The 14,312-nt window shown below is 43.5% G+C and overlaps 1 protein-coding gene across 4 annotated transcripts in view; it reads left to right on the plus strand.

Moving 5' to 3' along the window:
* The window catches only part of LOC126259978 (uncharacterized), a 694,543-nt gene that overhangs the window by 469,802 nt on the left and 210,429 nt on the right, over positions 1 to 14,312 (plus strand). Inside the window, exon 1 of one of the 4 annotated variants that reach the window (XM_049957108.1) lies at positions 8,069 to 8,189. The exons of the other annotated variants lie outside the window; for them this stretch is intronic. The gene's annotated coding sequence lies outside the window, so the exon portion shown is untranslated. Of the gene's footprint in view, positions 1 to 8,068; positions 8,190 to 14,312 lie in introns of those variants that run through there. 4 annotated transcript variants of the gene reach the window in all.

Here is a 14,312-nt window from a genome sequence, read left to right on the forward strand (position 1 = left end):
GAGGAGAAATGCGTACCATCACGTTTCCGACTTTAATAAAGGACGGATTGTAGCCTATTGCGATTGCGGTTTATCGTATCGCGACATTGCTGCTCGCGTTGGTCGAGATCCAATGACTGTTAGCAGAATATAGAATCGATGGGTTCAGGTGGGTAATACGGAACGCCGTGCTGGATCCCAATGGCCTCGTATCACTAGCAGTCGAGATGACAGGCATCTTACCCGCATGGCTGTAACGAATCCTGCAGCCACGTCTCGATCCCTCAGTCAACAGATGGGGACATTTGCATGACAACAACCATCTGCGCTAACAGTTCGACGACGTTTGCAGCAGCAAGGACTATCAGCTCGGAGACCATGGCTGCGGTTACCCTTGACGCTGCATCACAGACAGGAGCGCCTGCGATGGTGTACTCAACGACGAACCTGGGTGCACGAATGGCAAAACGTCATTTTTTCGGATGAATCCAGGTTCTGTTTACAACATCACTGGCCACAGACAAAGACAGGAAGAGAGCAGAACACAGTTTTCAGCAGCCAGTATTACGAAGCTTCTTAATGGTTAACCATGTGAAATGAGAGTAAGGGAAGGAGACCAGCATCTTTTAGGACAACTTTTTACCAGACGGTGCTCAGAATATTTATGATTCAGCCATTCAAAGTCACGTGACGACACAAAGACACAGAGACACACGACTTTTTCTTGTAGAAAGCAGACGGCACAAATTTACTCAGCAGCCGAGCGTCTCTGCAGCCAGGAGCCATCACAGGGCAATCTCTTCGAGCAGACTTGATGAGCAGCAAACTTAGGCACTTTTATGGCTGATTTGAACTTAAATATAGATGCAAGTTGTTGTTGCTAAACCAAGGACTAATTCTGGAGCCACGTCAGCCTCCAGTTGGAAATTAACATGGTGAGATATAGCTGCAACAGTAAGACGAAGAGTAGTGACAAATGAGTCTATTTTGCTGAGATTTAGCGATTTCAACCTTCATTCTTAAGACTTGCTTGCACGTTAAGGGTCAACATGCTTCCAACTCCGGCCATAGATGCAAACGTATAGCTTTCTGTAGCGCTTCCTGGCTTTAGCCTCTAACCCTTCTGCAATCACGGTACAACTTCAGAGAATATAATTGTTTTATCCTGAAATGCGTTCATTTGAATCATGGCCCAGATCCATTGTCCAGACTTGGTAAGGCATTAGCCTATCATTACCAACATCTATCAAATCATTTATCATGCATTTTTTTGTAATAAACTAAATTAATTGTGATTCTTGTTCAGCTTCATAGATAACGAATTCCTTGATCATTATTTTGGTAGAAAACGATTGAATGATATCAGATAAACAGAGCCACTTTTCACATAACTAGTGAACATGGCAAGCGTCCTCCAGTCGCGACCAGTTACATGATCTCTGCCCGAAGCTTGGTCTGAACACAGCAGCGCTTTACTGGGCATGCACCTATTGCAGATTATATGCCCCTGCCTTTGTGCAATCTGTAACAGTCCAGTTACGTTTTCTTTAATTCGATACTAAAAAGTTGATTAGAAATGGAAACAAGACAGTAGTAAATTTTAAACTGTTTCTGAATGATGGGAAAAGAGCGACAAGTGAGGAACACAATCTTTTTATTAATTACTCTGAAAAAAATTGTTACATTGTACACTGTAAAGAACCTCCAAGCCACCAGTCAGCTTCGCATTCAGGGAAATTCAGTAGCTGGGAAACTGAAGCAAATGTGATGCAGGAGCGGAGCAATGACCTACGAGGCACAAGCTTTTGTTTTCTGAAAAAGCAAGACAAGAATACCATTGTAACAGGCAGTCGTTGTATTGTATTCATTCAGAACTGATCCATTTATAATTGCGCTATGGCACTGCAGTTATCATGTTTCTGAGAGACTCTTAGGAAGTTATTTCTTCAGGTGCAGTGCCTGTAATATTATTGGAAGAATATATTACCTATGTTTTTAGTTCAATTACCAGTGGTGTATTTTACAGAGTGAAACGATATGAAACTGTTTTCATTTTATTTCCAGTATTTCTGCGTAGCGTTCAGTTTTTAAATCGCGGCGCAGTGCCTGTAATAATACCCGTGTTTTTAGTTCAATTATCAATGGTGAATTTTACAGAGTGAAATGATGTGAATGTGTTTTCATTTTATTGTTAGTAATTTTGTGTAGCATTCTGTTTTTAAATCGCCGCATTTTTGCTTTGTTTTAGTATTTTGTGTCGGGTTGTTTTGTTATCGGCGTCCAGAGCGGCGGAACATTTTTCGGAGTAGTCATATGCTGATTTTTAAACTGGTGACATGAATTTTGCATAGGATTTTTTTTTAGGCCCCTCACTAGGCGGGTCAGTAACACTCGGGACTTGATGCAGATCTTAAAATATTTTAAATAAATTCCACCTTCATTTTAAGAATGTGAGTCGCCAAAAACCTTTGCACCGAATAACCCAACCAGTTATACGGGAACATCAACTCTGAACTACGGTATAAGTTGGCTTTTTTCACATTGACACAGCGTTCGCAGAAGGGAGAGGACCAGCAAGTGACTGAAATACCAACGGGGAACCTTTGGATTTGTGGTCCGACATTCAATTCGCCACGGAACTCACACTTTCCTATTCAGAAAAGAGAATAATGCGAACCGTACAATATTATGTGTGATGTTTCAGTCCTTTATCGGCCAGGGCACACAGATAGCCTTGGTTTCCTTCTGAAGCTCAACTTAACACAATACCAACCACACACCTTACCTGCCACGTCTAGAAGAGAACACGACATGATCGTAATCATCACAGTCCTCTTCTATAAGGAATTCTTTCGAAAATGTTGCACTTCGTCCCAGGGTGTAATGGCATCTTTCAATGAAATACCCCACTTAGGCATAATGATAGTTTGTGATACTGAGTGCACATACAAAATGGCTGACTCCGTCATTTTGAGCACGTGTGCCACTTAATGAAGTGACACCTCATTTCAGTCGCTGTGTCACCATCCTTCATATCGATTTTATAATCTCATACGGTGCACTGTAAGTAGCCCTGATCCCGTGATAATAGTGTCTCATACGGCAGCTTAGTTACAGAAGATCATAGGAGGATGGTATCGAATAGGTAGGTGGCCATATTCCAATAATCGCACAGCGTACGCAAGGTTTTTTCCAAACCCGCACAAGAAATTGGTAATTTCATGGAACATTATTTTATAAGAAGTCACGATGTGAAACTGAAACCTTCCTACATCAGGCTGTTCACGATGTTTGGCTGGCTTTGCTCTCAAATGTAACTGTTCTGTCAACATCCTAAAGACGATACTCCTCTCATTCCCGTGTCTATAACGAGGCAGCATCGCCCAACCTGGATATGATTGGCTGGTCTTGGGTTGAGTCTGGTCTACTATTCTGGCTTAAGGACGAGTGATTGTCCCATGAAGGCTGGTATTTTCCAGTTCCTTTTGTAAATGTGGCTCCGGGGATTGATTAGCTGAAAGTCGTGGATGTTACACCAATTTCTCGGAGCGGTTTTGGAACTAGCGAAATCAGTAGTTGAAGGGCAGCCCTCAGTGATGAAGAAAGCAGACTGTGAGCCCTCCAGGGTGGAGGTGATGTTTTAAGAAAGTTGGGTATATCGAGTCGAAAACGAGAGAGGGGGCCTCAGTGCCCAAACAATTTGTCCGGCCAATACAGAAAGCTTTGAAGGTGAAAGGTGTCAAGTGCTTGGGAAGTGTGACCGAGGAAAATGGGAGGAATGGGAAAGAGATCAGTGAACGTGGCAGACAGGCAGAAACATTCCTGCGAAGACGTTTCTCAAACGTACTTAGTAACTAGCTGGAGATGACGTTTGAGGAACGTGATGGACGTGGGCATATTTATTTGAAGCCAAAAAATCGTATTTATTTCCATGGAATGCTTGTGTGGTCGTTTTTTCTGAGTGTTGTCCCGTTTCTTTTCGAAGGAAACTATCGGCGGGAGTCTGCTAGAAACTAGCTGGGGGCTAGTGATTGTTTTCCAGTCTGGGAGTCCTTCTGAAAGTGGTTAGATTACTACAGGGCATTTATTAGAGTAAGGGAGTAGAGATAATCTTAACCCTGACTCGCCGGTCAAAGCGAGGGCGAGACCTAAATGTAAAAATTTGTTAACGTAGCAATGCAGAAAACTGATACGGATCCGCTAACAAACGTTTCCGAGTAGATCTGTGTTGCTATCATCATCTTCTTAAACAGTTTTGCACGCGCAGGCTGGGTCTGTTTGGAACATAAGCCTCGCCAACTAGTCCTGTTTTCCCACGATGTTTCTACGTTCACTCTTGTCAAGTCCTCGCCTCTTTTTCTCAACACACTTCATCACACCTTTCAGCCATCTATGTCCTGGTCTTCCTTTTGGTCGTTTCCTTCGCATCTCAACTTCATGTATCTTGTTCACAATGGTCTTGCTTTCCTTTCTCTTAAAGTGCCCATGCCATCTTAGCCTTGATGTTTCTATCCTGCTCTGCGTGGCTTCCTCTTTCACTGTTTCCTTTGCCCTTTCGTTTCTAATCCTGTCTCTCCTTGTTACTTCATTTCACATAGCTTTAATCTGCTCACATTTCCTTTCAGATGCACAAGTCAGAATTTGGATGTAGTAACTTCTATTATGACTTCTCTGCTCTTTTGTGGGATGTGTTTGTTCCAAACCAGGGTGTCTTCGCAGGAATGTTTCTGCATGTCTGCCACGTTCACTCATCTCTTTCCCATTTCTTCCATTTTCCTCTGTCACACTTCCCAAGTATTTGACACTTTCCACCTTCTTCAATTGTTCAAATGTTTCTGAGCACTATGGGACTTAACTTCTGAGCTCATCAGTCCCCTAGAACTTAGAACTACTTAAACCTAACTAACCTAAGGACATCACACACATCCATGCCCGAGGCAGGATTCGAACCTGCGACCGTAGCGGTCACGCGGTTCCAGACTGTAGCGCCTAGAACCGCTCGGCCACTGCGGCCGGCTTCAACTGTTCACATCCAGTATTTATTCCGCTTGTTGGTCTATCTTTCTTTCTATTTGTAACCGGGATCTCCCTTTCGTTTACATGAAATTTCATTCCAAACTATGTCACAGTTTCATCCCATGCATCCAGTTCCATCTCCTCCTCCGTATTTCCCCATATCATTAAGACATTGGAGAACACCATTCTTTTCATCCTCTCCCGTTTTTCCTGCCACCGTAGTCATTATATCATCCAATACCACAATGCTATTAAATCTCTACACAGAGAAAGCCCATCACAAGTGGTGTTCCTAGAGCTGTCTCACTACAAATCTGAGGTCAACAGTTGATCTCTCAGGTCTGAAGCCATGCTGTTCCTCTCTCAATTTGTTCTCGACCCTTGTACGTATGCTGCTCTCCATGACCTTTCCACATAGCTTGGCACAGTGTAGTATCAGTGTGACTGCCCTGTAGTTTTTACAATCCTTCCTACTCCCTTAATTGAATACAGGGACAATTAGTGCCCCTTCCAATCTTCTGCGTCTTCCTCTCATTCCACACAACCCTCATCACAAGATGCAGCAACTGTTTCCCAACACCCCTGCTGGTTCAAATGGCTCTGAGCACTATGGGACTCAACTGCTGAGGTCATTAGTCCCCTAGAACTTAGAACTAGTTAAACCTAACTAACCTAAGGACATCACAAACATCCATGCCCGAGGCAGGATTCGAACCTGCGACCGTAGCGGTCTTGCGGTTCCAGACTGCAGCGCCTTTAACCGCACGGCCACTTCGGCCGGCCTACCCCTGCTGGTTTTACCATTTCGACACTTACTTCGTCCACACTTGGTGCCTTTACTCCTTTCAGCTTATTCAGTGCAATTTCCATTTGTTTCCATTCAAGAACCTCCCCCCCCCCTCCCCCCCTTCAGAGTTACATTCTTCATTCCGCTTCCTTCTCTCATCAGCCACTGTTTTATTTGCCTCTTTCTTGTTTTTCTTATACTCTTCTCTTGCTAGTTCGTTCCTTTCTTGGTACCATTGTCTGAAAGCCATGTTCTCCCTTCCCACTACCTCCTTGACTCTTTCATTCCAACAGAGTGTCTCCTTTCGCCGTTTTCGCCATTGTGGTGCAATAGGTTGCATAATTTGTCTCGCACGATTTATAGCCCTAATAGTGTGTGCATTTCCCGCTGCCAGGAACGTGACACCACTCGACGCCACGGATCTCTGAAAACTAAAAAGAATTAATTTTTTAATTTCAAGACCATATTACATTTATCGAGAGAAAAATATCACACACCAGGTATCAATTACATCCAGGCTGTACTCAAGCATTGCAGATCGTCGAAAGATAGCTTACTCGCAGCAAAAGCTAAATATCACATTCCTCATATAAACGACAAACAGATATGATAATGAGAAATTAGTGGGAGCGATCTGCACGTACTTCAGAGAAATTTTTAATAGCCAAGATGGCGTTCAAAACTGTTTTTTTATTGACCAGTTTCGAAAATGAAAGACTGTCATCTTCAGATCTTTAAAAACATTTTTGGTTGTACGTCATGTTCCATCGCGCATTCATTACTAATGCCATGTTAATGTCCACTAAAATTTTAACATGACATGTGTACTAAACGCACTATGGAACACGAGGTACAACCAAAAATATTTTTAAAGCTCTGAAGATGACTGTCTTACTTGTCGGAACTGGTGAATAAAAGACAATTCTGAACGCTATCTTGGCAATAAAACACTTCTTTAAAGATATACTAGGGGAGTTCAATAAGTAATGCATCACAGTCTCTATCTCGAAGAATTTCGGTCGAAAAAAATGAGGAATTTGTTGTGGGACATTGTGGAATATTCCCGATTCAGCTCCTGTAGTTTCATGAATTTCCGATAGGTGGCGGCGCAATACGTAGCCTTCAAAACGCCATCTGTAACAGATGTGCGTCCCACACAGAGAGCTGTCAATGAGTTTCTTTTGTCGGGAAACCAGAGCATCGCAGGCATTCATATGCGCTTGAAGAATGTCTACGGAGACCTGAAGTGAGACGTTGGGCGAGGCGTTTATCATTATCACAACAAAGTTGTGCAGACCTACCCGCGTGCTGGCCGGCAGCACTCAGCTGTGACTCCCGCAGTGTTGGAATGTGCAGTCACTCATTCGATGTGATGGACCGAATACAATCAAATGCAATGCCCCGCTCAAGTCTGCGCACCTGAGAAGAGAGCACAAAACTTCATTGGACTGTTCTTTCTCATCCACGGTACCGTCCGGATCTTGCAAAAAATGGTTCAAATGGCCCTGAGCACTATGGGACTTAACAGCTATGGTCATCAGTCCCCTAGAACTTAGAACTACTTAAACCTAACTAACCTAAGGACATCACACGACACCCAGTCATCACGAGGCAGAGAAAACCCCTGACCCCGCCGGGACCGGATCTTGCACCTTCCGACTTCCATCTGTTTTCCACAATGACGGATGCACTCCGCGGAAAGCAGTACGTGGCTCATGGAGAGGTTACTGATGCAGCAAGACTTTCGCTCCGACGTCGACCTACGAAGTGGTACTACGCGGGCATAGAGGCCCTCCCTGTAATGTGGCGTAAGGGCGTCGCATTGAACAAGTATTCTGTTGAAAAACATGGTTTTGTAGCCACAAGAGTGGGGAATAATATTGCGTATGAGAATCGTGACTAAAAACAACTTGCTTTGAAAAAAAAAAAAAGTGTTGCATTACGTATTGAACGCACCTCGTATACGCCGCGTGTAACACAGGTCTGTTAAAGCTGTGCATGGGAAAGTAATATCTACGATTATCTCCGTACCATTATAGTCCCGCTGCATGAGTGCGGAGTGTATACATGTAGCCACAAACGCCCCTGGCACACACATGTGCTGCGACAATGACCCCAGCCGCATTGTTCGTGCCCGGTGGCTCTGTGACTTCCACGAAGAGCGCGCCGCTGTTCCATAGGAGGCGCCGGCTTTGTTTGTCCGCCGTCCCAGGCGGTATCAACACGCAGCATGTTGGCGACACTGGACGCATGCCTAATCTCCCACGCACTTCCGCTGCCGATACACTGTCCTGCTGCGGTTCGCTTGTGCCGTTTACGTGTCGCTGCATCGCATCTGCAGTATTGGCGGTCAGCCCGGACTCGTCGATATCCTGCCTCAGGCATTTCCATCCACGCATTTCGGAAGGTAACTGTGTGTAATTCATGCCGCAGGTTTTGTATTACTGTTTCCGTGTCATTCTGCGTACTTCCCAATCGATACAAATCTCAAAGATCCTCGTGTGCTCACCTATACTTTGCCCGCATCTCGTGGTCGTGCGGTAGCGTTCTCGCTTCCCACGCCCGGGTTCCCGGGTTCGATTCCCGGCGGGGTCAGGGATTTTCTCTGCCTCGTGATGGCTGGGTGTTGTGTGATGTCCTTAGGTTAGTTAGGTTTAAGTAGTTCTAAGTTCTAGGGGACTGATGACCATAGATGTTAAGTCCCATAGTGCTCAGAGACATTTGACATTTTCACCTATACTTTGACGATGACGGCGGAATGCGAATGCTGCGAAATAAGGAAATAAGCACCATACTACACATAGATGTCGTGGAAGGAGTAAAGAGGGGGTGGGGGTGGGGGGAGAAGAGTCATGTTAGGAGGGGGATGGGTGACAGACCACGCCACCCTCCCGCAGTGCAGCCACCGTACAAGTGCTTTGTGCTTCGTTGCGGGCGTCTATTAAAGCAAATGCAGCTAGTGAATGCTTAAATATTTCGTACAATGTAAATTGGAAAAGAAGTAATTATTTTTGAAGTCATGTTGGTACGCCAGCGATCTTTTTAAAAAGTATCACTAAAAAAGTCAATCTAGATCACAGCTAATATTTATTTATTCTCGTAACCCATTTCAGTCAAACATGACCATCTTCAGATCACTAACTATGAAACTAGCAAAATGGACCAAGTATGATACAGTTAACGGCCATACAAATTGGCATACAGCGACCGAGTTATAGGATAAAAAATGTATACACCTTTGTTGACGTGTGAAGCCGGTACACGGCGCTGTTATAGCCTACGTATCCAAACATGCCAGTCAATAACTGGCGACTAGCATATACGAGATGCTAGAAGTCATAACGGGAAAGCAGCACCCACTATTCCACACGTGATACTCGCCGTCCATATTGGTACCTGCCAATGGCAGGGGAGCAGTACTTCGGAAACCACATAAGGTCCTACTTGCCAACAGAGTGCCGTTCAAACATTTGGTTGAGAGATTTCTTAGGGCGTATACTTACACGGATTTAAATGAGGCTCTTTATAAATACGCCGTCTTACCACAATGTCAAAGAGGAGGAGGAGGAAGAAGAGAGGAGGAGATTAGTGTTTAACGTCCCGTCGACAACGAGGTCATTAGAGACGGAGCCCAAGTTCGGATTAGGGAAGGATGGGGAAGGAAACCGGTCGTGCTCTTTCAAAGGAACCATCCCGGCATTTGCTTGAAACGATTTAGGGAAATCACGGAAAATCTAAATCAGGATGGCCGGACGCGGGTTTGAACCGTGGTCCACCCGAATTCGAGTCCAGTGTGCTAACCACTGCGCCACCTCGCTCGGCACACCACTGCACTGTCGGACAATACATGAACTCCCTGTCTGATCTCGTTCATTTCTTTGCTCGCCACAGCACTCTGCAAGCGCCATGCTCTTTACCAAGACAATACAGAACCTCATCGCTCATCGTGGTTACACGACTGTGGAGTCCATACCAAGACGCATCGCCGCACTGTCAGGACGTAAGCAAATACTACACAGTTATATTTAATTAAATTGTTTACCGGTGAAAGTTTTAAATTAATTGTGTGTACTGTGTCCGACTTCTTGGACCCCGACGTGGTTAGTATTAAAACAGTTAATTAAAACACTCTGAATTCGTAATACTTTATTAATTACAACAAAACTTATCTTTGCTCGGCAGATTCCGCTGTAACTATGAAACTGCACGCGTGGACTAGCGGTTCAGAACAAACTAAATAAGCCATGATTGCTGAGTGGCGAATTATACAAGTTCAAAATGGCCATACTGTGGCTTCACTACAGCCACTATAAAACACAAGTTCGTAGACACTTGTTGACATATTTGTGACAGAGTTTGCGCATAGGCACAATTCACAGGAGACGGAAGCCTCTTCACTCCCCGGCGGTTGAGCCGGGCTGTCACAGCGAGTAGAGGGCACAATGGTGTTATTCCGACACGAACTTCCTGGAAGTGAGCAGTATCCGACCTCGAACAGAACTGCCCTCCTGACCTCTGGCGACACTATTTGAGGGCAGGGCCTCGGAACTACGGGAGACACGGCTTCTTCCTATCATTTCATTGGTACCTCGTGATACTACTTTACTGTGCAGCACCTCTGGGTTAGTCGATACTTCTTGCGCCGCTCTCGATACTCCACGACACCCCAGTGTACTTATTGGAACAACAACAAATGGACCACAATCAATCGATTAGGTTGCTGTGTGACATTTACCAAGTGGTTCTAAGATTAACTCACTTTGTCATATTGAATTAAAAGGCTTTAAACACGTCTTTGTAAGATTTCCCAGTTACCATTGCATGGCTATACCATATTGCTTCACTTAGTGCAGAAAAAAGGAGGCCTGCGACTTTCCATTCCTCATAAAGGGTTGCACGCTTGCAAGTTTCAGGGTTTGGAACTGGATGCACAATTGATTCTCTTATGTCTTTGGCCCGTTGTTTATCACAATTAAAATCGCACATCGCTGCAAAGTAGTTCCGGTGCAATTTATAGTTAATGAAGACTGCTGCAGAATATTAACTGCATAAAATTATTAAGTGGGGTTGGAGTGATTTGGAATGACCGTTACGCGAAAACTAGATGTTAAGTTGAAACTAGAGGTGTTCGTTAATCACTCAACACATTTCGCGGCAGATAAATATATTAGGTTACAACTAGCGAGGGCTAACTTGTATCTTACTTCAACTCGTAAATAAACTTCATCGACAAGCAAGTTTCGTGCCTCCGGTAACGTTTGAGTTTTATGACACATCCGCTTGTCAGTTAAGAATAAATCCTGACATTTACAATCTCGTACTCATCTCCCCTTCTGGCCTAGACATAATAAGCCCGATGCTGGGAACGGGTAGTGCGTAAAGGAACAATAATTAACATTTTTACAGCGAATCCGGTACCTATATCAAAATAAGCTACGTACTGCATCGCTAAAGTACAATATCATGTTATTGTATTGGCTCTCTGCATTCTCTCTTTTAGATTGGAAATCTAGGTTCTAATGTAATCTGTATGTCCAAATAGAGTAATGGTAGTGAGCTTTTTTAGAGCGCAGTGAAGGCTAAATTCGTTGCATATTCTGATAGCATTTTGAAATTGGAGAAAACTTCGTTCACCAAAAGCTCTGCAAAGAAATTCAGAAGACAAGTCTGTGAAAAATCTTTGCGAAGGTGAAGGTGACATTGACGTAGCGCTGGCCTCGTTCGCTCTTATCGCTGGTCCATTTTTCGTGGCGTAACAAAAGTCAGACATGAACCTGTTACCCATGAATAACTCCCAGCTCCGGCTCAGAATTTCAAAAAAAACTTGCACCAGTCTCAGTGCCCAGTACACGATCTCCTATTCGTCTTTCGTAGATCTCTGAGCGCTGTCTCATCATGAGAGATAAGGAACAATATGACGCGAAAATAACCGAGTGAATCACTGGACAAATTTTGTTCTGTATTTTTCTTATGCTCTATTGTCCTCTTCTGCTACTGACAGCTTATAAAGATGATCTTAAGATCAGCTACACCCAAAAAATCATTAAAATCTCCAAGCCCTTTCTGAGATGTTCTTTCTAACAAAAAGGTACCAAATAATAAACACACAACATGTTATTTATTATAAAACAGGCAGGCCAGGTTAGATATAAGTGACTTGTGACTTTAATCTTGAAAGGCTAAATGGACCCATAAATGAATGACGTACGAAAGGAAACTGCTGTAAATGTTTATAAGAGAAATGTCAGGGTCCAATAAAGTTATCACTTTTTGTTACTAACAGGGCAAAAAATAATATCGTGATTCTTTACAGCATTTACCCACAGCGTTAAAATCACATAGGTATATATCGTTGTTTTAGACGTCGAGATTAGTTAAATTACGCTACAATCGGCGAGACCGTTTTTTTTCCACTTGTATCGTCAAATGTATTTGTCACACACATTTTATTGACTTTCTAGCAAGCGGGATGTCCCTTCCGGACGCACACATTGCCGTGAAAACTAAATTTACTATTACACTGAACGAATCGTAATTAAGAGCGTGACGGAGCAAGCGGGATGTCCATTCCGGACGCACACATTGCCGTGAAAACTAAATTTACTATTATACTGAACGAATCGTAATTAAGTGCGTGACGGAGGGCAATGACAAGAAGAAAGGACAGGATGATAGTAAAAATGTTAAGACATCAAGAAATAACTCTGATGGTTCTAGAGGGAGCTGTAGAGGGTAAAAACTTTAGGAGAGGACAGTTATTGGAATATATCCAACACATATCTGAGGACGTCGGCTCCAAATGCTATTCTTCAAATAGAATAGCTGATTCTGGGGATAAAATTAAAACTATGTGGTCATTCGTGAAGGAAGTGTCTAGCCAACAGCACAAGGTCGTGGATATAAAGTCAACACGTAATAAAAATTTTTTTGATAGTGACAAATTTAACAATCAGTTTCTGAATATAGCAAATCAATTTGATAAAAACTTTCTTTCTACAGGGAATAATATGATCACTCTTAGAAAATGGCTTCCCAAGACTACCATCCGAAGTACACTTTCGTGGACTGACAAGGGGAAGCTTGACTTAATAATCAAATCGCTGATGGACACTCTGTGATATCATAGAGCATGTAGCAGGATACCAAAAAAATGTCCTGCATATATTAGCGTAGAACATAGCCACATTTGTAAGTTTTATTTAGTAATGATCAGTTTCCTGAATGATTAAAGTACTCTTAGTGGAACCGCTTTACAAAAAAGAAGCAAGGGATAGAGTAGACGATTTTAGAACCATTTCTATGCCATTAGTGGTCGCAAAAATTATTGAAAAGTTTATCTGTATAAGGATAATTTCTCACTTCAGTTGCCATAATTTACTGTCAAACGTACAGTTTGGTTTCAGGAGTGGTTTAACAACCGAAAATGCTGTATCCTCTTTTCTCTGACAGGCACTGGACAGGTTAAACAAAAAGCTGCGAATACTGGGCGTCTTCTTTGATTTAACTATGGCGTTTGACTGCCTTGATCACAATGTGTTACTGTAGAAGGTGGACCATTATGAAATAAGAGGAGTAGCTCACAAAAGGTTCCTCTGATACTTTAAGAACAGACAGCAGAAGGTGATTCTCCACAATAATGAGAACAGCTGTGAGGTGGCGTCTGACTGGGGCATGGTCAAGTGGCAGGTGCCTCCGGCGTCAATACTGTGACCTCTATGGTTTCTTATATGTACACAGTGTCCGTCCTGACAATCGTCGGGCGCATTTTCTCTGGTGTTTCGGCAGATGTTTGCAGTTTAGATTTTGCAGTGTGTAAACAAATACTGTTCTTGACGTCCTTCGTGTGACACCTACTGTCGCTGGGAACGTCGGTATTTTTAAGCGGAATTTTACGTCTCCATTCTATATGGCGGACCCAAATTAGTCAAACGCGATATTTGTTTTATCGATGTGAATTGAAAGGGTGAGTAAAACACGAAGAATAACCAGTACACCAACAGCGACTGAGCAGCGCTGCTTCATGGCGCCAATCGCACAGGCCAGGGCAGTGCTGCCGCTGCTGGTGTGCTGGCTATTCTTCGTGTTTTACTCACCCTTTCAATTCACATCGATAGAACAAATATCGCGTTTGACTAATTTGGGATCGCCATATAGAATGGAAACGTAAAATTCCGGTTTACAAATCATTTCGTTTGTAACGCTGTAACACGCCCGGGAGTACAAATGGGGGTTGGGGACCTTTTAAACTGACTTCTCGTTTCGTGACGTGCACCCTGTACACACCACGTACCTGGTAATCCCGCGGCGGTCGTACTGTTCTGCTCCACACTGCTGTTGGCTTGCCTGAAATTATCTATCGAAATATGCAAGCGAGTCAGGGGAGCCACGCATCGTCAGAACACAACACTGTCCAACGTCTGGTACGAACAACTATATTCTGAGACGATTAAAGGAAATCGCAGGTTGCACTGTTTACATTCTAATTCATAAATGTTTATCCCAATTAACAATCTTGATGATTATACGTCCA

This window comes from Schistocerca nitens, chromosome 5 (assembly GCF_023898315.1).
Source record: "Schistocerca nitens isolate TAMUIC-IGC-003100 chromosome 5, iqSchNite1.1, whole genome shotgun sequence".
NCBI lineage: Eukaryota > Metazoa > Arthropoda > Insecta > Orthoptera > Acrididae > Schistocerca > Schistocerca nitens.